This window comes from Tachypleus tridentatus, chromosome 11 (assembly GCF_004210375.1).
Source record: "Tachypleus tridentatus isolate NWPU-2018 chromosome 11, ASM421037v1, whole genome shotgun sequence".
In the NCBI taxonomy this organism is placed as follows: domain Eukaryota; kingdom Metazoa; phylum Arthropoda; class Merostomata; order Xiphosura; family Limulidae; genus Tachypleus; species Tachypleus tridentatus.
Genome location: NC_134835.1, coordinates 4,205,454 through 4,228,364, shown reverse-complemented (window position 1 = coordinate 4,228,364; position 22,911 = coordinate 4,205,454). Strand labels below are relative to the sequence as shown.

Here is a 22,911-nt window from a genome sequence, read left to right as displayed (position 1 = left end):
TGGTCTTTCACCTGATCTTTACTGAGGGGACATCTGACAGCATCCCGGCCATTTAATATCTCCTCAGCTCGGCGTTTTCGTTCGAAATCGAACATTTTCTGAAACCTTTTAAAGCGTTCTAACCTGTGGAACCGCCTCTTGTATGGCCTTCGAGCAGGATTAAGGACTTGAAGAGCCTGCGTCGAAGTTCTCTCGTTTCTCCATGTTGTCTGAAAATGTGCGAGCTCCTGCCAGGTTGCTTCGTCGAGTCCCTTCTGATCTCTCAGCTGACATATGTACGAACAGAACTTAGAACTCCGGTCGGGGATATTAATTCCTTCCCACTCGAGCTCCTCGTGCTGAACGACGTCAACAGGATCTCCACGACTCTTGATGGTGGGTGAAGCAATGCAGATGGGCGGTTTTTGTTTATTGAGATCTCGGCGTTTGTCAGAGATCTGTTTTGGAGTTTTGCCTGGTAGATGTTCTGCACAGAGAACATTGATGTTCAGCACGGAGAACATTGTTCTTTTGGCCCGAGTATACTACCATCTCTCGCAGGGTTCGTATTTCTTCCTCGGACCAGACTACCTGGCGTGGGCGCTCCGACGGGGTCCGAACCCCAGTCATTTGAATGCGCTCGGCCCGAATCCTTGGATGTTTGTCTCTTATGCTGAGACACGCCTGATTTGGTCTTAAATTTCAGGCCGCAGACTTTGCAGCCGAAGCTGGAAGACTGAATGGCAAACTCTACGAACGCAGATAGGGACATTTAGGTATATGACATGTGATAGCATGATGGTGGCTATCGTCTTTTCCACAAAATTTACACCTCGCTTGTGCCAACGAGTTATGAGCATTTGCTAGATGGTCTGCAAATTTAGGAAAAGCCGTAAACTCGAGTGGACACTGGTCGCAAGCCAAAAGTTTGTTCTTAAAGGGAAGGTTAACAAACACTGTCCTTCCTACCCTTTCAACCGTCAATTCCTTGTCACTGTTCGGTAAATTTGTCTCTGGTTCCTTGTTGACTATGGGACTGTTACTTAAGCCGTCCATATATATAGATATGAATATGGGGTAGTGGTCACTGCCGATGTCTTTATGCTCTCTGGAGTCGCGTATAGAAGGGGGATAGTTCTTTGTGTACAGACCAAGGTCGAGGATGTCTTGAGTCCCGTCATGGTGAGTATGAGTTGGGTTATTGTTGTTGCTTGAAATGAGATCATGTTGAGAAATAAAGTTGTTAAGAATGAGGCTGTTCCTGTTGTTGATCCTGCAGTTGAAATTGCGGTGTTTAAAGTTAGGGTCGCCCAGAATAATTTTATGCAGGAAACTGTTGACTACCTGAAAAAGTTAGTGTCCGGTGTGGTAGGAGGAGTATAAGTTGGTAGAATTGCCACTATTATTTGGTTCGATAGATTTACTGTAGCTACAATGATACATTGAGTTGTTTCATGTGGAGCATGGCGATATCTCTACTTCTAGGACCTTTTGGGTTTAGTGACACATTGATAGCCTGGTAGGCCAAAATTACTATTATCATTCAGAAGTGTTTCGTTAATGATTATTAAATGTATGTTTTCTTTTTTACATAATTTAAATAGTTCATATTTTTTGTGGCTTAAGTCACCCTGAATATTAACTGCTGAAATGTTTAGAAACTTACTTGATCTGGGTCTTAATTGATTCTCTGAGCCATCTTATTTTTGAGTTCCTCAAGGCTGTAAGGTTGGAATTCAAAATAGTGGAGTGAAGATTTTGTTCTTCTTTCAACCAGCTCAGAGTTGTCGTAGTAGCCTCCCATGATCACGGTTTCTGTAACGAATGATACTATGCATTTGATAAGGAGTCGTTGTGTCTGCGTTGACTGGACAGTTTCTAGATTATGATAGCAGCAACAAACTGATATTTAGAGCAGCCTCGGAAACAAGCCGCGTGCTGACCTCCACAGTTATTACACATGGTTTTCCTATCTTTCGGGCAGTTGTTGACAGTGTGATCGCCTGAACATCGAACGCATTGTGTTACAGCGGTGCAGGCGGTTTTCGTGTGTCCAAAACGCTGACAGTTAAAACACTGTAGTATGTTATTTTCTGGAAAGTTAGGTTCTTCGACCCGAAAACGAAGGAACCAGAGAATGATTCCGTTTTTTATGAAGGAAGTGGCTTGGGTGATACCATTGATATTGATTTTAATTAAAGGCGTGACTTGCTGTGTTTTTGCTGATGTAATTCTAGAGAAGTTATTAAATTTAACTTCTCGTAGTCTTAGTTCTTCGTCGATTTCTTGGTCCGTGGTATTGAGAGGTATACCTGGGATGACGATGGTTATCCTAGGGGAGTCTGAAGGTACCGTTGAGTTAAGGGGATACCACCGAAGGCATCCGTTGGCCATGCTTTGAGACAATTGGCGTAGTCTTTTGGGGATATTCGCTCTTTAACGATTCCACAACGGAGTAATCGGCGAATATTGTTGAACTTGACGCTTGGTAATAGGCGTCGAAGATTAAAAGCTATTTGTGGTTGTCTGACAGTCGCGGGGATACCCTCTACAATAATTGCAGGTGGCATTTTAGTAGTGGCGGAGTTAGAGGAAGAGTTGGTAGCTTTAGAGTTTACCATGGGACGTGGTTCGGGGCACTTGCTGGTTTTGACAGAGCTTGTTGAAGTCGCAGTGAGGGTGGACAGAGAATCGCTTGATGTATTCGGGTCCTCATCTGCGTTGGTAAGGGACGGGCCCTGCGAGCGGGTGGTCGGCCTAGGTATCTTCTTCATGGCCGTTCGTTTTTCTCGTGAGACTCCCATAGTGGGAGTTTGGCTTGGTGGTAGACTCAGTAGGGAAAATATCACCTGCGATAAAGCTTTAATTAAGAGTCTAGCATGAACAAAAGGCAGTATGTAGCCCTGAAAAGGACTGAAGTAATTAGGAATGTAGAGAACCTTCACAAAATTAACTGCTCTAAACGTTAGCTGGTAGCGTTCACTTTCACTCTCTGTCGACCGTCGTGTGTGACCGTCTTTTTTTTTCTTTTTATTTACCCCACCTCAAAGAGGAAGTATAAACAAAAATACATGAAATAAAACACTAGTTAAATAATTAGTATATGGAGAGAAACATACCACCTTGTTAAAAAATTACAACAAAAGGTATAAAATGAATTAGAAAATATAAAAGAAGTAATGGTTAGCGGTAAGTATCTAAATCAAAGTACACGAAAAATATTAATAAAACAAAGAAAACAATGGAACACTTGTGATAAAAAAGATAACTTGTAGAAAAGAATACACTTCATTTTAACAAAGCACTGAACAGGTATCCGTGTACTCCCTTTGTAACCAACCTACCGTTATAGTGATACAATGAATAAAAGACACTTAATGAGTCATGTAACACACATCTATGATAATGTAAGTGTATATGTTTGCGTAAACGCACTTTATAGAACGAAATTAAATAGCGCTTGCGATTGCGTGCTAACTGAACAAACCTCGCAGATTGCATAACAAGCCGTGCAGAAGTAGTTAATAAGCGAAAAATATTTAAACACCGACCAGGTGCATAAAGAGATGACAATTTAAATGATAAATCCATAAATATGAACTTTAACGTTATCACTCCACCACCCCCATCCGAGAAATCAAGTATAACTTTGTCACTTAAAGGCCGCTGTAACAAAATAGCCACCCCATGACGTCCATTATGTGAATTATTGACAAAAACAGCACTCTTCCAATATTCCGTGACAACTTCAATAAAATCATTAGTAAAACAAGTTTCCTGTAAACACACCACATCAAAATTAGCAGAAAAGTAATCCAAAAAATACGACAATTTGCTGATATTATGCAAACCGTTACAATTCAATACACCTACCCTAAGTGATTGGATCATGCTAAGATAAAAGACATGGTATGAATAAACAAATTAATCTGGTACAAAAGATGAACAAAGATATTAACATGTAGTAGAAAATGCACTATGTAAAAGTACATTATTCACTTGCACAATATCGTAATGACACAAAAAATAAGAAAAAAATTAGCAAATAGGTAACTACTGTTGACACACGGTCTTAAGCTTCGCCTTAGAGAGACTCAGTACCGTCATGTCTGATAAACGTTTCCGTCCACCACCTTTCTTCGTGGTCCCAGGAGTGTCCGTCGCCACCACCTCGCATATTTCCATCGGCGAGATACAGGCTCCACAACAGCACTTGTGGCAGACTTACTTCGAACCTGTAAGGGTGGGAAATGGCTGTCTAAATGTCGGCGTCCAACAGAGGATTGACTACTAGCTCGTTCTCTCACACCTGCAGAGACAGTCGTACGACGAGAAGACTTGTCCTGTGAGACACTATGGGTAGCCGCCTCTTTCATCGGGAGAGAAACCTCCATTGTTTTTTGCGGAACGTCAGTTGGTCGGTCACCCTTATCTAAATCTACACTTTCAATAGGGGCCTGAGCCACTACAGCACTATCGCGAGGGATAGGCGGGGAAGCCCCAAGATTAGGACAACGATGACACACGTGACCTTGCTCATGACAGTTCCGGCAAATTAATTGGGGACAATCTCTATACAGATGATCCGCACTTAAACACAAATTACACACTTTCATTTGATGATCATGTTTTACCTTAAGCATTACAACCTTTCCCGGGGGATCAATAACCTTCACAACATATGGTAAAGATGTACATGTGGCATTAAACGAAACACGAACATTGCGAACACCTAAATAAATACCTTGGTCTCGTTTCCATACAAGAGGACTTTTAACCTCACATTCAAAGTCCTTCAACTTCTGTAAAAGTACAGCATCGTCGATATACTCAGGTACATCCATGAAAGAAATAGTAACTGTACGTTTGGTAACCCCATTCGTTAAGTAATGCACTCCATTAACCAATAAACCAGAATCAATCGACATCAGCAGATAAAACGAAAGCAACCTTATAGCCACCGGGTCGTGGAACAACTGAAGTTACTGAAGCTGCTCCTAAACTTGAACAAATTGCATGGATAACTTCACCATGGCTGGCATAAGAACATTGAACAAAAACAGTACGTCGCATAACATCAAGCACATTAAAATTATTAGAAGACATCGCTACTACACAGCGAAAAAACAGCGTGACTGTGTGTTACCCGAAATATACACAGTTCACTCACTTTTATCAAATTTCCAGTATTCATCAAGATATTGAGACGCCTGTGACGGCTGCGCTTCTAGCGACAGATATCTAATTAGTAAAGGAGTACGCTATTGGTTCCGTTTCAGTTCATGATTTGCCGCTAAGTATATTGGGTACGCCTTCGACAATAAGTGCAGAAGTGTGGGGTTTGCTGTTAGTTGATTGCTTCGTGTTTTGTGGCATGTTGGTAACTGTTTCGTCTAGTTTCTTGTCTGTACTTGGGGTTGTTGGTAAATCTTGTTTCTCTTACTACTTGTCTTCTTTCTTGTTAACATTGTGATGCCTTCATCATTCTCTTGATTTTGATAGACATCGAGCCAGTGAACAGCATGTGTCGGTGTTTTCGAGGTCGGGCATCATCGGAATTCTTACTCGTTACACGAAACGTTGTCTGTGGCTTCGGCTAGGAGAGCTTGCAGATCGGCGTTATTGAGGGCACGTCCCGTGGGCTGGGTCGTAACGCCTGTACGCGTTTCTGTATTCTTGAGCATATTGTTGTATCTTCTAGCCATGAAAAGGGCCGTGGTTTACACTCCGAGAACTTTCAGCAAGTACCTGCTATTTCTATTTAAATGAAGAAGAAATGGGAGAAATCCGTCTGTTTGGGACTATGCCGTTTTACATTAGTGGGAGAGGCCAGTCAACCATCCTGAACCCTGTCCAAAGTCGTCTTAACAAATCTCCATCAGTAAAAGGAGATTTCAGTGTTTCAGAGAGTAGACATACTTACTTATTTTGCACAAAATAAAAGTAAAACTAATATAACAAGTAAAAAGATATCAAGTTAAAATAAAACAATGGTCAAAATTTGGGTTAATTATTCAAAACGCCATTGACCATTAAAATTTTTAAAGCGTAAATAAGAAGGACAGTGTTAACATTACCAATGACACAAAACAGTGTCAAAATAAATTTATGGAAAAACATGTTTAAAAAGGGTGCCGTCATTCACGGTCGTAACGACGACAAGACAGTAAAACGTGGTTGTTGTGGCATGAGTGTCACAAAGGCTTCACATTGATGTATTAGTCGCAATTAAAAAAAAAACGACGAGTTAAAAAAACTGTAACCGATGTGCAACCTTGCCAGAATTCTTAGGAAAACAAAATGGCCAAGAAGCAATAGAAGGTTTGATCTAGAAAAGCTTGTTATCACGTCGCTTACTCCAAATCGACTGTCAAATGGTGCAGAGCCGAACCTTGAATACAGGACCATAGTTCATATATGGAACTGATACGGCAGTCACAGCATCAGAGCAAACAAATTAAACTGCGATCTTGTTCCCTCGAATACCGACGTGACCTGATATTTAGAAAAACTGAATAGAAATGGGCCAGTTGGTTTTCGTTCCACTAATAACAACAAAACTTGAAATTGCAGTATTGTTAAGTGCGTCTGTCTTTGATTGACCTGTATTAATGAATACTTTACTATAGATTCAAATTTTACCCACATTTGCAGGAGACAGAAAATTCCACATGGTACAAAGTGTTTTTAAGCTTGAAACGTCATGTTAAGAGCAAAATATAACAGTTCACTGGTACATTTACTTGTTTTTTTGAGATCTCCCTTCACTGCGTCAACGTACTTGCTAAATGTAATACTTCTTTATTCCCAAGTGTTACTGTCATGATAAAATAACGAGAATGACATTGACACTTTGTTCGTATACTACTTCGTTTTTTAACGTTATAATGAAAGTTGCTTTTATTAGTATAATAAAGTAACATACAATAGTTTTAATCAAAACAGAACAAGCTATTACAGATTTTAATTTAAAATCACTATTGTTACAATATGTTTGAATCATAAATTAGTCCACGTTAGTCGCTGGAAGATTACTTGTAAACCATAAGACTTCTCCATAAGTAAACAGATAAAAATGACGTTTCTTTGTAAAGCATTGTACCTCTAGTGGCTTATCGGTGTGTGTAAAGACTTATACTGTGAGAAATCATGTTTCGATACTCATGGTGGGCACATCACAGATAGCCCGATGTTTAGCTTTGTACTTAACTATAAATAAAACGTGAAGTGCTTCTATTACTCGTTGTGTGCAAAGAATTATCCAGTAATTTCTGTCTCGACTTTAACGAGTTCAACAGTATCTGTTAATTTATATTATAGATATTTCTTAGTGCTATTTCGTCCAAGTAGGTATAGATTGGTTGAATTTGTGAGTTTTATAATTTTTCTTTAGACTTTACGACTTTTTCTTACATTATTATTATTAGCTTTATCCACTGTATTTAATTCTTTCTTTGCTATTGTACATAGCGTTAGCGAAGGGGAACTTGTTTCTTTGTTTATTATTTGTCCACCAACAAAACTTGACTTACTTGTGTTCCGTGTTGTTCTGATGGCTTGAACAACTTCGGTAACTTTATTGCCTGGCATCGCGTGTATTTGGCTGGTTGTAGCCGCCATGGGTGGATTTATCGCGGTTTCCTGCTCTGTCGTGAGAAATTTATTCAGGTGCCTGCCGATGTAGCTTTATTCTTCTTTCTTTTACATGTTTAGTTGTTCGCCCGTGTGAAGAAGTAAAAGACTTTTATATTATAATGGTCAAGGGAGCCTACTTTTCAATCTTTCATTTTAGAATCACAAAAAACACGTCTCTCTCCGATCTCACTCTCGGCAAGTCCCATCCCATCGTTTGCTCTCTCCCTCTCTCTTGGTGTTTGGGTATACCCGGGAGGGTCAGGTACACTAGACCTCTTTCTCCTTTCTTTCATTGTTAGAATGGACTTATTAGTATATTTGAAGTAAATACATGAGGGCCAGAGTGATAAGCATAACTCAGGCCCTTTTCAGGGCAATGTCCATGTATATTGTTCTTTCGGATTTTCTAAGCCTAGAACATAAATGGCCTGTTTTGTTTTAGCTCTAGTATATATATATTATTATTATTATTTTTATTGGTTTCCTATTATTATTTATTATTTATTTATTGATTTTCATTGTTTTGTTTTTAACACTTAATTTTAACTTAATGATCTGATGTATAGTTTAACAGGTAGAGGTGTTTAGGACTCCCTTCATCATATATCAATTCCTGTCTTGTTCGCATAACAACTCATTTTTCTCCAATTTTTCTCGAAATATTTTATTGTACAGAAGTCTACCTGGTATTGTTTATGTATCAGAGTATTTGTTCATGAACTTTAAGAAGTGCTTTGGGTACTCCATATTCTGTTGTAATTTATGTATTTTGTAATGATTGTAGTTTGGTTTGCAGTTGTTTTTTTTACTTACGTTAATCCATGCAGGAGCTACATAGTCTACTACTGGTCTTATGTTTGTACATTTTAATGATGCTTTCACGTGACGTTCCATAATTTTTAACAATGAGACCCCTAGCATAGTTTGTTCTTTGCCGAATTGTAGTTTTTATGTTACTTACATGTTTTACCCAGGTAAGTTTAGAATCCTATGTTAGCCCTAAACATTTTGCAGATGTCTAGAGAACCGCTCAGTTAATGAAAATCTGGGGTTGTGCTTTTTAATGTTTCGTTGATTTTGAAAATATCACTAATTGTGTCTTTGCTGTGTTTATTTTGATTCAAAATTTTTGACAGTATTCACTTATTCTGTTCAGTTGAGGTTGTATGTTAGTGGATGCAATTTCTGGTGTAGGGGCACATTTTCAGATTACTACATCATCAGGGAAGTGTGAAGAGTATCCAAGAATTGGGTCTTTAAGTGGCATATTATTCGCATACATGATGAAGAGAATAGGACTAACCACCCCTCCTTGAGGGACACCAGCTTCTGGAGTGAATAACTCCGAGAAAGTTCCCTCTACGTTTATTCTACAATTTCACGAATAATTCCACGCGGTAGTCCCATTTCATTCATACGGAACAGAAGATCATTGTGCCATGCAGTGTCGAAAGATTTATCGATATCGAGGAAGCAAGCGACAGTGCATTATTTTTTATAGAAGCTATTTATTTTCGTTTCAGTTAAGCTAATCAAATGATCCTTTGTTTCTCTAAAGATTCTAAATCCGTTTTGTACCTCTGGTAATTCTGAAGTAATCTGCAGAAATGTGGAGTGTCTATTACTTATTATTCGTTCACAAATTTTGCCTACACAGCTGGTCAGACTAAACTGTTCGCTTCGCTTCTTCTTTGAAGCTATTTGGGTGTGTTGAATTTTTAAATACCCAGAAGGGTCGGGTGCACAAGACCTCTTCCTTCATCCCAGGCTTTCATGTCGGCTACTATTATATTGTTGTTCTAGTGCTTTTGAGCCAGAGTATCCTACAATACTCCTGCAATTTTCAGGAAGGTCTGTGTATTGTCTTGCACTGCCCTTTTTTTTTTCCTTTATCTATTTATTATTTTTCCTCTCTTTTATTTTATTTATATTTTTTTCATTTTTATTCTTATATATTTTTCTCCCTCTTTCCATAGACAAATATTGGAAAAAATATAATAATAACAATAATAAAATAAAATGAAAAACATATTATAGTAGTTTTAAGCGTCTAGTGCGTAGTGGCCAGCTTGATTTATATTTCTTACATATATATTCATGGGAGAGAGGTACATAGGTTCATCATGTGCGTAGTATGTGTCGAAATCACACAATAAGTCATTTTATGCCTATTTTATCAAAATACTTTAGTGCATTATGCAAGAGTCTTTCAGATATTGTCTCTATGTCTGCATACTTGTGCATGAATGTGGATGAAGCACTGCGTGGTACTTTATAAGCTGAAGTTAAGATTGAATTTTGTATTTTTTGCAATGGTTTTGTTTTTAAATCGCTCTCTCTCTCTCTCACTCTGTAGGGTATTTGGGTATTGATGTTCATCTACTCTTCCTCCCTTCTACTACGTTACCCTCTTCCTCCCCTCAGATTTTGGTTTTACAATTGTCAAGCGTATTTATATATGGTACGCGAGGGCCAAAGTAACCCGCACTTATTCATGTCCCTTTCATGTCCATGCACAATCTATACATACACTTGGTGCAAATAAAACATTTATCTTATAGTTCCATAGATTATTTGCACTTTCATCAGTTAAGTATTAAGCAGAAAACGTTTACATAATAAACCCTTTCAGTGTTTTGTAATTAATCCCTAATCTTTTGTTTGTTTTGTTTGGGAATTTTGCACAAAGCTACTGAGGGCTATCTGTGCTAGCCGTCCCTAATTTAGCAGTGTAAGACTAGAGGGAAGGCAGCTAGTCATCACCACCCACCGCCAACTCTTGGGCTACTCTTTACCAACGAATAGTGGGATTGACCGTCACATTATACACCCCCACGGCTGGGAGGGCGAGCATGTTTTAGCGCGACGCGGGCGCGAACCCGCGACCCTCGGATTACGAGTCACACGCCTTAAATCCCTAATCTAATGTGGAGTCTACTTAATAGGCGGCCTTTGGTTTTATTTTATTTATTTAGAAAATATATATTCGCTGGGGAAAGGTGCTTAGGTCTATCATCATCATGTAAACAATGCCTGTCAAGTTCGCTCACTAGTTCATTTTTCCTCCAATTTTTGTTAAAATAGTTTATGTACTATGTAGCAGTCTGTCTGTTATCGTTTCCATGTGTGCGTATTTATGCATACATTCAGATGATGTTCTGGGTACTTTATAAGCTGTTGTAAGTAATGTATTTTGTATTGTTTGAAGTAGTTTTTTGCTTACATTTATCCATGCAGGGGCTGCATAGTCAATGACTGGTCTATGTGTTTTATATATTTTCATAATATTGTCTGCCGTAGCTTCACTATTTTTGCCAGTTAGACTCCTAGCATAGTTTGTTCTTCGCCAATTTTTTGTTCTTATATTATTTATGTGGTTTACCCATGTAAGTTTTGAGTCAAATGTAAGTCCTACGAATTTTGCTGATGTAGCAGGCTGCAGTAGTTCTACATTCATATAGATCTGTGGTTATACTTTTTAATGTTTAGTTAACTCAGTGAATACTGTTGGTTGTGTTTTAGTTGTATTTATTTTGACTCTATATATTTGGCAATATTTTATCATTCTATTTAATTGTGGTTGTATGTTTGTGGCTGCTATTTCTGGTGTTGGTGCACATTTTCAGATTACTACATCATCAGGGAAGTGTGAAGAGTATCCAAGAATTGGGTCTTTAAGTGGCATATTATTCGCATACATGATGAAGAGAATAGGACTAACCACCCCTCCTTGAGGGACACCAGCTTCTGGAGTGAATAACTCCGAGAAAGTTCCCTCTACGTTTGTTCTACAATTCCACGAATAATTCCACGCGGTAGTCCCATTTCATTCATACGGAACAGAAGATCATTGTGCCATGCAGTGTCGAAAGATTTATCGATATCGAGGAAGCAAGCGACAGTGCATTATTTTTTTATAGAAGCTATTTATTTTCGTTTCAGTTAAGCTAATCAAATGATCCTTTGTTTCTCTAAAGATTCTAAATCCGTTTTGTACCTCTGGTAATTCTGAAGTAATCTGCAGAAATGTGGAGTGTCTATTACTTATTATTCGTTCACAAATTTTGCCTACACAGCTGGTCAGACTAAACTGTTCGCTTCGCTTCTTCTTTGAAGCTATTTGGGTGTGTTGAATTTTTAAATACCCAGAAGGGTCGGGTGCACAAGACCTCTTCCTTCATCCCAGGCTTTCATGTCGGCTACTATTATATTGTTGTTCTAGTGCTTTTGAGCCAGAGTATCCTACAATACTCCTGCAATTTTCAGGGCAATGTCTGTGTATTGTCTTGCACTGCCCTTTTTTTTTCCTTTATCTATTTATTATTTTTCCTCTCTTTTATTTTATTTATATTTTTTTTCATTTTTATTCTTATATATTTTTCTCCCTCTTTTCCATAGACAAATATTGGAAAAAATATAATAATAACAATAATAAAATAAAATGAAAAACATATTATAGTAGTTTTAAGCGTCTAGTGCGTAGTGGCCAGCTTGATTTATATTTCTTAAATATATATTCATGGGAGAGAGGTACATAGGTTCATCATGTGCGTAGTATGTGTCGAAATCACACAATAAGTCATTTTTATGCCTATTTTTATCAAAATACTTTAGTGCATTATGCAAGAGTCTTTCAGATATTGTCTCTATGTCTGCATACTTGTGCATGAATGTGGATGAAGCACTGCGTGGTACTTTATAAGCTGAAGTTAAGATTGAATTTTGTATTTTTTGCAATGGTTTTGTTTTTAAATCGCTCTCTCTCTCTCTCACTCTGTAGGGGTATTTGGGTATTGATGTTCATCTACTCTTCCTCCCTTCTACTACGTTACCCTCTTCCTCCCCTCAGATTTTGGTTTTACAATTGTCAAGCGTATTTATATATGGTACGCGAGGGCCAAAGTAACCCGCACTTATTCATGTCCCTTTCATGTCCATGCACAATCTATACATACACTTGGTGCAAATAAAACATTTATCTTATAGTTCCATAGATTATTTGCACTTTCATCAGTTAAGTATTAAGCAGAAAACGTTTACATAATAAACCCTTTCAGTGTTTTGTAATTAATCCCTAATCTTTTGTTTGTTTTGTTTGGGAATTTTGCACAAAGCTACTCGAGGGCTATCTGTGCTAGCCGTCCCTAATTTAGCAGTGTAAGACTAGAGGGAATGCAGCTAGTCATCACCACCCACCGCCAACTCTTGGGCTACTCTTTACCAACGAATAGTGGGATTGACCGTCACATTATACACCCCCACGGCTGGGAGGGCGAGCATGTTTTAGCGCGACGCGGGCGCGAACCCGCGACCCTCGGATTACGAGTCACACGCCTTAAATCCCTAATCTAATGTGGAGTCTACTTAATAGGCGGCCTTTTGGTTTTTTATTTTATTTATTTAGAAAATATATATTCGCTGGGGAAAGGTGCTTAGGTCTATCATCATCATGTAAACAATGCCTGTCAAGTTCGCTCACTAGTTCATTTTTCCTCCAATTTTTGTTAAAATAGTTTATGTACTATGTAGCAGTCTATCTGTTATCGTTTCCATGTGTGCGTATTTATGCATACATTCAGATGATGTTCTGGGTACTTTATAAGCTGTTGTAAGTAATGTATTTTGTATTGTTTGAAGTAGTTTTTTGCTTACATTTATCCATGCAGGGGCTGCATAGTCAATGACTGGTCTATGTGTTTTATATATTTTCATAATATTGTCTGCCGTAGCTTCACTATTTTTGCCAGTTAGACTCCTAGCATAGTTTGTTCTTCGCTAATATTTTGTTCTTATATTATTTATGTGGTTTACCCATGTAAGTTTTGAGTCAAACGTAAGTCTTACGAATTTTGCTGATGTAGCAGGCTGCAGTAGTTCTCCATTCATATAGATCTGTGGTTGTACTTTTTTATGTTTAGTTAACCTGGTGAATACTGTTGCTGGTGTTGTAGTTGTATTTATTTTGACTCTATATTTTTGGCAATATTCTATTATTCTATTTAATTGTGGTTGTATGTTTGTGGCTGCTATTTCTGGTGTTGGTGCATTTTTCAGGACTGCTACATCATCTGTGAACTGTGAGTATCCATTATTTGGATCTTTCAGAGGCATATTATTCACGTACATGATTAATAGGATAGGGCTAACTACCCCTCCTTGAGAGACACAACCTTCTGGAGTGAAACTCTCAGAGAAGGTCCCGTCAACATTTATTCTACATGATCTGTTTTCCATAAAGTTTGACAGCCAGTGAATAGTTTCCCGCGGTTGTCCCATTTCTTGCATTCATAACCGAAGACCATTATTCCATACAGCGTCGAATGCCATCTCAATATCGAGAAAGCAAGGGACAGTGCATTCCCTTTTATTAAAACTATCTACAGTTGTTTCTGTTAATCTAATTAAGTGGTCTGTTGTTTGTCTCAATTTTCTGAAACCATTTTGTTCTTCTGGTAATTTTGATGTTGTCTCCAGGAATGCGGAGAGTCTATTACTAATTATTCTCTCAGAATTTTGCCTACACAGTTGGTCGGGCTAATTGGTCGAGAGCTATTTGGGTTATTGGCTGGCTTTCCTTCTTTATGGAACATTAATACATTTGCATGCTTCCAAGAAACCGGGATATAACCAGAATATGATGATAGATTAAAAATTGCTGTAAGATGTTCAAATAATTTTGGAGTGTCTTTTTTTTTTTTTTAATGTCTAGTATACCGTCTTCTCCTGGTGATTTATTTTTGGTGTTTGTTATTGTTTCTATGAGTTCTTGTGCTGAAATTGTGTTTGTGAGCATGGTGTTTGTGTAGTCGTTTGATAATTATTTAAGTCTACTGAGAAGAGTGGTTTGAAAAATTCGCTATTGTTTATTATAAAGTTATTTACTTTATTATAGTAGTATGTGTTCATCTCTGGGTCTTTATTTGTTTTAAACGTGTTTTCAAGTTGTTGTTTGAATATTTTGAATTTTTACTTTATATGTATATGCTGTGTTATTATTGTGCTCTTTCTTGTTTTAACAATTTAACTTCTTCTCAGATTTGGTTTCTTATTCTCTTCATTTGTGTTTTCAATTCACTGTCTCTTGTCTCCGAATCACGTCTGTGCTTGATTAATGTTAACAGTTGTTTATGTGTTTTTATGTGTTATTTATAGTTTTATGTTGTTGTTTTGGTATTGTCTGATTTGCTGCAGTTTGTAGGCATTTCGTGATTATTTGACAGTAGTTATCAATATCTATTTTATTTTTAGCTGTTATAATTTGTTTGGCAGTCGATGGTTAATTGTTTTTGGTATTCTTTCCAATTTGCTTTTTTTGTAATCACATTTTTCTTTTCTATGTGTAGTATTTTTATGTGTAGAGGGTGAGTTCGAAGACACACCATATAGGTGAATAACCGCTGTTAATAATTGTAGGATGTAAGGTATCATGTGTTTTTTCCTATGTTTATAAATAGTTCAAAGCAATTTATTGTTTGTGTTAGTTTTGTAACTATATTTATAAATAAGTTTATTTTGTTATTTGTGTTTATTTCTTTGGCAGTGTTATCGTTTTGTTGTGGTTTTGGAATATGGGTATTGTCCTGTTTTATCCCAATGCTGTTATTTATCTCTTATGTTGGTTTTTACTCTGTGTTTAGTTTTGGTATTTGTAAGATAGCTTTTTTAAGTGTTTGTACATATGTTATTTTGTCTTGTTTCAGAGTTGGTTTTGTTTGCTGTGTTTTATTATCTGTTGCTTCGTTATCTTTTAATGGTGTATTTCTTATTTCGTAATTATTTGTTTATATGTTTCGCAGCCTTCATAGTTTGCAGTATGTTCTTGTCACAATTACAACATTTCGGTTTTTCTTCTTTTTTGCAGTGTGATATGTTATGTTCCCCACCACATCCACAACACCACGGTGATGCTTTACATGCCGTTAAAATATGTCCACATCTCTGACAATTGTAGCATTGTGTTACAACAACTGCTAGAGTGTTTGTTTGCTCTACTTGATATTTTTGATACCAAGATATAATGCCATTATTGATTAAGTTTGAAATGTTGTGTGTTCAGTGTCAACTCTGATAAGGTTTGTTGGTTTTTGCGTGTGTGGAATATTTTGTTTGTCTAATTTATTTTTTATGTCATCAGTGATGATTGATAATTAGACCTGAAGAATGACAACAGATTTTGGCAGTGGTATATATCTAGGTAGGTGTATAATAATCTCACATGGTTTAAACTTATTTAGGTTAGCTGAGTCGTTCGCACATAGTACTACCGTCAGAGAGCTTCTCATTGGTCGCTAAAAGCGTGCTCTCCCAACCATTGGACAGGATGCAGAGTTGGAACGCCATTGGACGACAACTTGTGATTCTCAATCCAAGTTTGCATATAGTTTCTGAAATAACTTCGGATTGTAAGCCACAGTGTATGTAGTTTTTAGATTGGTTTACGACTACGAGGAGAGTGGACACGTCTGAAGACCCAGTTAGTTTCTGCTACTCGTCAGAAAAAAAAAAATTTTCTCCCTACAGATTTTACAATTCAAGTAAGTCTGTTTCAGATTGTTTTCCATCTAGCCTTCATTTCCACTTACTCTACTATATTTAGTGTAATTCTCGTCTAGATTTAAGCCCTTTTCAGGGCTTATCTAGTAATTTTACCTATGAGAACACGGGCCAACGGCCCACCGCTGTCTAACGGCGACCAAATCAATATTTTAAAATCAACTATAGAGAACATGCCCTCCTCTGAAAGCGAAGCTCCGAGTGACCTTGACTCGAGCAGTTCATCGATCAGTGGCTCAAATCCCCCACCACAATCTCCGGCAACGTGTGGTGACACTAGTGACCGTGAAGTAGACACCGTTCTTGTATCCAACCATGTTAGCGAAATAGAACAAGATCAACCTACAACGCCCCTACCACCCGTGATAGCAGCGAAATCAGCCCCCGCGATCGACCTTGACACCAAGAAATCAAGTCAAGCAGTTCAAGGCAAACCTACAACTTCTCTCCCACCTGCCATAGTTGTGGAAGGAATTCCCGCTTCCGTCAGACAGCCCGAGGTCGCGAAGCACCTCCAGACCCTTTTTCCATCGGTTTCGTTTATCGAAGTTCGCCGCCTCCCGCGCGGCGGACTAGTCATTAAATGTAAAGAACCCAAAGATTACATCAAGTTGCTAAAACCTTGGCCTCAAGAGGCTTTTCATGGAATTAAACTAAACATCCACGTTCCGGGCGATCGACCACCTTCCAAACAAGTGGTTATTCGAGGGCTTGATAGTGATATCACCCTACAAGAAATACGGGAAGAATTATCAAGTCAAGGCATTACTGTCACCAAGATCGAGAGAATTAACTCGATGAACACAGGGCTCCCTACGCCGCTAGTACGTATTGCTCTCCAAGATGTCGCTTTAGCTGATAATCTAATCAAGAACGGAATACACATGTGGTTTCTCAATCTCCGAGTCGAGGAGTCGAAACAACCCGCTACAGTTGCAGTGCTCCAGTGTTTCAACTGTCAGAAATTCGGGCATGCGAGTGCCGCCTGTAAAGCTTCAACAAGGTGTGTGAGATGCAGCGGCATGCACGCAGTCAAGGAGTGCCCTAAAAACAGAGAAGAAACATGTTGCGCTAATTGCGGAGGCCCTCACGCGGCTTCCTACCGAGGTTGCCCCAAATACTCTCAAGTAATTGCCCTCAAAAGAGAAAAATTTCTCAACGCCAGTGAAACGTCAAATCTAAATGAGATTAAGTCGTTGACTCTTAAAAACAACTCGGTTGCTGCATCCAGTAAGGCCGTCAAGCCTACAACTCAAGAGAAAGTCAAAAGGCCCCAGCCAGCCACTTCATCAGCTTCCGTACCTCCACCTCTCAAACGGACATACGCCGAAGCTACAGCCCGCCGTCGTGAAACAGTTCAGTCTACGCAAACGCACAGACTGCTTATCTCACGTTTAGTAACGTTAGTCACCGAGACCATTCTCAAAATCTGGGAAGGCCAATACAACTCCAGGTCAAAACTGATCAACGGAATAGCGAACTCGTTGCCCGAATATTTCGAGTTCCAACCTTTCAACGCCCAGGAATTAGAAATGCTCCTGACGGAAGAACCCACTTGTGACGCTGAGAAGATAAGTTCTTGAAACTTTTAGCTGTTAACATTCAGGGTGACTTAAATCACAAAAAATATGAATTACTCCAATTATGCCAAAAAGAACGTATACATTTAATAATCATCAGCGAAACTCTCCTAAACAATAATAGCAATTTCAGTCTTCCAGGATACCAATGTACTAATAAACCTAAAAGCCCAGGTCGTAGAGGTATTGCTATACTCCACGTGACCCAACTAAATATATCATTTCCCGACCTCTGCATAGACTCAACTAACGAATTCATTCTTGCCTCCATAAATCTATCTCCCCAAATCAAAATAGCAATCCTTGGCATCTATGTATCCCCTTCCACCACCCCTGATACCAATCTACTCCTACAAGTAGTTAACACCTTCCCGCATTCAATTATTATTGGTGATCTCAATTCTAAACACCACACTTTTAACTGTAGAGCAATTAATCGAAACGGTATAATTCTAAATAACTTTATTTCTCAATATGATCTTATAGTGGGCAACAACAATATCCCAACTCACACTCACCATGATGGGAACCAAGACATACTCGACCTAGTACTATTCACGTCAAACATATCTCCCCACATTCAAGATTTTACAGTTCTCCCTGACATCGGGAGCGATCATTACCCTATATCAGTAACTTTAAACATCGCCGATACTCAAACCTCCCAATTCGCTCCCATATCTGTTTGATTTCTCTGCCACCAATTGGCATTCTTTTTGGGAATTCCTTGATCCAAACTTACCTCTAGTTATTACTCATGCTAACGACCCTGACACCATCGACAAATATTTACTTCAAATCACTGACGCAATAACAGAGGCCATACAAAACATAGTTCCCAAGCGACGCATTAACAACAACCCAAACTCATGGAAACTAACACGTGAAATACGCACACTAATCACCAAAAGGCGCAGACTCAGACGTCAGTTCATAACTTCCCGTAACCCCATGATTAAAACAAAAATTAATCGAGTAACCAGCCTAATTAAGCGTCGCATCAACGAACAAAGAGAACAAAACTGGAACGAGTTTTGTGGCTCTTTAGACAAGTCTTATAAAGACCCAGCCACATTCTGGAAAAAGTTCAGAAGTATCTGTAATGACAACTCAACCAGCAAAATTCCTAATCTAAAATACAACAACACTGTTGCAACTAATGACATAGAGAAAGCTAACTTACTCGCTGAACACTACAAGCAGGTTTTCTCTACCCCCAATTCGCCGCATTTTAATCATTCTCATATGTACACGGTCCAAAATTTTATCCAAAATAACATGGCAGCGTTCAGTTCACATTTCCCGTGCCGTTTGCCTCACGATAACTCTGTCTACAGTACTGCCCTTCAAAAACTAGTCAAGCCAATCACACCAGCCGAAATAAAACTGATTATTAAAACTCTAAAAAACACTGCCCCAGGCGAGGATGGTATACGAAATATCATTCTCAAAAAAGCTTCGCCTTTATTCTTAAAACACCTAACCGCTTTTTTCAACATTTCCTTTTATTCTGGCTATTATCCACCACAGTGTAAATCCGCCATTATTAAAGTCATACCTAAAACTAACCCAGCATCCAGCAACCCCAAAGATTATCGACCCATTAGTCTACTTAATAACATTGGAAAATTGTTAGAAAAGGTATTAGCTAATCGTATATCATGGTACCTGGAAAAACAAGAACTTCTCTCTGAAATACAAAACGCTTCCCGCAAAAATAGACAGACAGCTGATCACTTAGCTCGGCTTACCGAATCAGTTATTCAAGGTTTCAACAGAAATCACACCACAGTTGGCTTATTTTTAGATGTAAAACAGGCTTTTGACTCTGTTTGGCACCAAGGGCTTAAATTTAAACTCTTCCAGTTCAACTTTCCGCCTACTCTAACGAGTTGGATTTCCAGTTTCCTTGATGACAGATTAGCTAAAGTTAAAATCAGAAATGCTACATCTCACATTGTTCCCATCTCAGCGGGAGTTCCCCAAGGATCAGTACTCAGCCCTTTGTTATACATTCTCTATGTCAATGATATTCCCTTCCCGCCGCTCAAAAAATACTTATGCGTCGCAATATGCCGACGATATCGCGGTATGGAGCATATCACGTGATCCCCTCCTCGCTGCCACGAAAGTTCAAGCCACATTAGACAAGATTACCACCTGGTGTAATACCTGGCGAGTAGAACTCAATGCCTCCAAAACGCAGGCCATAATATTTAAACGTAAAATTACGCGGAAGAATAAATCCCTTCCCAAAGTCAAACTGAAATTGGCAAACACTGAAATTAAATTTTCGTCTACTATTAAATTCCTGGGCATCATATTTAATAGAAAGCTAACATGGACAAATCACTTTCAGTCAATCCTTTCTAAAATATATAAACGTATCTTTTACCTAAGACGCATCAGCAGCATAGTCCGTGGGTGTAGATCTAGCACGATTCTCGCCATCTACAAAACCTATATTCGGCCAATAATCGAATACGGTAACATGATTACGGTATCCGCTCCCTCCACCCATCTTAAGAAATTGCAACAAGCCCAAAATCTGGCCATCCGTCTCGCGCTCCGTCTTCCCAGATATACTCCTTTAGCATACATTAATAGAGCTAGCTCCATCCCGCCTCTCAAAAAGAGACTCATCTATCTTGCAACTAAATACTATAAGAAAGCAAAAAACCGGACGCCATTAACAAACCAAATTCCACTATTAGCAGCTACCCCGTGCTCGTGGCAACGATACCTCTCGCCTTATAATTACATACACGCCCTGGATGTAAACTCAAGTTTATAACCATTTATGTTTTCCTTTCAGCATCGGGCACTGGTGAGGTTAGTTTCTTTCGGCGCCTCACCAGTGAAAGTGGGTTTTCTCGGGGTACTCCCGTTTCCCCCCCCACAGCTAAATTTCCGTTTGATAGGATCTATAGATCCCGGCCCTGAGAAGAGGCACATCATTTGACTTACTGTATTCAAACATAAATTCTATCATCAGTTTAGTTCTCAAAATTTCAAATAATCATAACGTCTCGTGACAACAACTCCTGTCCATGTCGACGCACTGTGTTTGCATCTCCCGGCTCTCTCCACGTCAGTCAATCAATCTAAACACATCTCATCGTAAGCCTGTGGATGTGGTTCTGGATATCTCTTCAGCGGGCCTTACCGTGCTGACTCTCAGCTCTCCATGACGCTCCTCCTGATGAAAACTTATACCATATTAGACTCGCGGTCATCTATGACCATCACATTCGGAAAAATAAACCATTCGCCAGCAATTGGAACCTTACTCCATCACTCCTATTCTCACTTACACTAGTTATTCTTGCCATGTGTGGGGTGAAGAGAAACAGCAGTTTCTGACCGCCCCTCGTTATTTTTCGTTCGTAATGAACGAAATCATAATTTAACCAAAATTCCTACCATGACCTAAGAGTCCACAGTGTATCAAAAGTAATTGACTGAAGGATGATAAAACTAAGTGAGTGAACAGCGTCACTGCAAGTTTAATTACGAGGTTAATTATCGATACAATAAGTGAACAGCGTAAGAGTTGTGAAAGTTTAGTTTTTTGTGAATTTCCACAGTCCTTTTCAGGGCTACAAATCTCTTCTACCCTGCCTGACTGTTAACTCAAACTCTACTTCTACTGCAGGTGTTATTCATTTAACCAAGTATATCGAGTACGCCACTTAAACAAACTCCCACGCTGGGGGTCTCACGGCGTAAACGAACTAATATGAAAAAAGAAAACTTCTCGGCCGTCCACCCGCTCGCAGGGTTCGTTCCTTACCAGCGCCGAGCGCCTTAAACTACTTGCTGCCGCAAGCACGGCGATGTTTACAGATGATGACCATAATACCTCTAGTGATTCTCTCTCTACTATCACGGCATCCTCAAAGAGCTCAGTTAAACCCAGCAAATGCCCTGAACCATGTACCACGGCTAACCCAGGTGCCTCTTCTTCTAGCTCAGTCACCACTAAAGCACCACCTCCAGTCATCGTAGAAGGTATTCCTGCCACGTACCGACAACCGCAAATAGCTGCCGAACTTCGCAGGCTATTTCAAACAGTCAACTTCCACAACGTTCGTCGGCTTCCCCGTGGAGGGATACTTATTAAAACAGAATATCCCAAGGACTATGCCATTCTCCTTAAAGCATAGCCAACTAATGCTTTCGGTGGGATTCCCTTAACACAACGGGTAACATAAGACTCCCCGAAGAAGACCATAGTCATCCGAGGTATACCTCATGATACCTCGGACCAAGAAATTGACGATAAACTTAACCTGCGTGAAGTCAAATTCTCTAACTTTACCAGAATAAAATCTGCAAGGACACAGCAGGTCACACCTCTTATTAAAGTCAGTATCACTGACAGCACTCAAGCCAACACCTTCATAAAAAACGGTATTATTCTGTGGTTCCGTCGCTTTCGTGTTGAGGAGCCTAATTTCCCCGACAATAATATCCTACAGTACTTTAATTGCCAGCGTTTTGGTCATACCAAAAACGCTTGCACAGCCAAACCACGTTGTGTTCGTTGCTCAGGCGAACATACTGTCAGTGACTGCCCTAAAGAAAGAAATGATACCACGTGTAGCAATTGTGGAGGCCAACATGCGGCATGTTTCCGTGGCTGTCCCAAGTTCCAGTTCGTTACCGCTATTAGGGCTAAATTTGCCAAGCCTCAGCGCGAGCAACCTGCCCCAGTACCTACCGCCAAGTTTCCATCTTTACCTCAACAAACAACCTCTGTCAACCAACCTTCTACTAGCAGTCAACAACAGACCCGTAGTTATGCTGACACTGTAAAGCAAACATCACTGCCACGACGTAAGGAACACGACCCATCTAAAGCCCACCCTGCTACTCTATCATTTATTAAACCGTCACATGTAATAGCTTTCATCGTTAAAGTCATGATTGCTGCTGGCAACGAAAATCTTGACCGCGACCAGTTTCTTATCGCGTCTTGTAAAGCAGCCCACGAGTATTTGAGGATCTCAGAGTTTTCACCCTATACCCTCGAACAACGCATCATTGAAGGACTCTCCGAATCTTCCGAATAGGTAAGACCAAAAACTTCTTTACTTTCTTACACATTAATATTCAAGGTGGACTTAATTATAAAAAATACGAGCTTTTTGAATTAGCTACT

General features: G+C 39.2%; 1 protein-coding gene across 2 annotated transcripts in view; it reads left to right on the top strand.

Annotated features, from left to right (window-relative positions):
- The window catches only part of LOC143231620 (uncharacterized), a 173,737-nt gene that overhangs the window by 105,652 nt on the left and 45,174 nt on the right, over positions 1-22,911 (top strand). The window lies entirely within an intron of this gene.